This window comes from Gossypium arboreum, chromosome 2 (assembly GCF_025698485.1).
Source record: "Gossypium arboreum isolate Shixiya-1 chromosome 2, ASM2569848v2, whole genome shotgun sequence".
In the NCBI taxonomy this organism is placed as follows: domain Eukaryota; kingdom Viridiplantae; phylum Streptophyta; class Magnoliopsida; order Malvales; family Malvaceae; genus Gossypium; species Gossypium arboreum.
The window spans coordinates 58862776-58864161 of NC_069071.1; the positions used below are offsets into that span (position 1 = coordinate 58862776).

Here is a 1386-nt window from a genome sequence, read left to right on the forward strand (position 1 = left end):
TTGAGCACTAAATAGATATATACAATCAAATGACCAAATTTAGTATAAATGGAGTCCTAACATTAGTGGTTAAAAGCTTAAGAAATTACCTAAGAAGCCAAGGTTCAAACCCCACTCTTTGTATTTTTACTCCTTATTTTTATGTGTGGTTAAAGACCACTTGGATTTGTCTATTTGTACCCAGAATTCCTAATTCAAAATTCAAATTTAAATGTACAATGGTTCGATAGATAAGATTTTCCCTTTCGTAAAACAGCAAAACAAAATAGGTCCCTTTCTGCTTGAGAATTCCCGCTAAAAATATTCATTTATTATTCAATATATTGTTGTTATGTGATATGAGACCAAAAAGAGGAAATGGAAAGATCCGTTTTGTATATCAATAGATGAAATAAGGGTGTGGAAAACAAGACAGGGATTTTCTACAATGACATTGTAGGCCAATTGAAAGGGATGTAGCGCAGTTTGGTAGTGCATTTGTTTTGGGTACAAAATGTCACGGGTTCAAATCCTGTCAGCCCTACCTATTACTTCTCCTTTGAACAGTAACAAGGGAGTCGTTTTAGATTGATTAAAATTAAGCATACATAATCTATCGTTTTCTCATATTATATATGATATATGATAGTATAGTTGTGCGATGTATTGGGGTTATAAAATAAAAGAATCCTCTTTTTTACAGTCTTATTTATTATGATAAGAAAGCGCTCTTAGTTCAGTTCGGTAGAATGTGGGTCTCCAAAACCCAATGTCATAGGTTCAAATCCTACAGAGCGTGATTCCGCTCTTGTTAGGTCGAAAATTACACCGAACTGAAAAAAAATTGAACAGCAATTCGAATTTGACCTCCTTGGATTAAATTATTAAATAAAAATTATTAAATAAATTGAAATTAAAAAATTTAAGAATTAAAGATGTCAGTCAAAAAAAGGTATGTTAATTAATCAAAGGTCCAATTGATCACCACGTCTGTATTGTAAATATGCGGTTACGAATAATCCAGCCAAAGTAATAGGAATTAGACCTAAAACGATTCCAAATAGAAAAACTTCAATCATTTCAATTTATTTGAAAGGAGAAAAAGAAAGGTAATATCTATCCCTAAATATTAATTTCTATTGCCCATGAATATCAATACCTAATAATTGATAATTAACACGGTAAGGAGCAATAAAATATATGGAATAGGGCAGAAAGCTTTGTTTTTACGAATTGTTCGTTCATTGAATTAATTTTCAAATAAGTCGTATCTTACTCAAACCAATAAATAAAGCTGAGGTTATAGTTAAAGCCGCTAGTAAAAAACTGAAATAACTAGTTATAGTAGGCATGAAGGAGCTAAATGAAATATGTTCTTTTTATACAAATGTTTATAAATCACTTACC

General features: G+C 30.7%; 1 non-coding gene across 1 annotated transcript; it reads left to right on the top strand.

Annotated features, from left to right (window-relative positions):
• The first annotated feature begins 704 nt into the window (after positions 1–704).
• On the top strand, positions 705–778 carry TRNAW-CCA (transfer RNA tryptophan (anticodon CCA)). The gene has a single exon. It is a non-coding gene; the product is annotated as a tRNA-Trp (tRNA).
• Positions 779–1386: the final 608 nt, after the last annotated feature.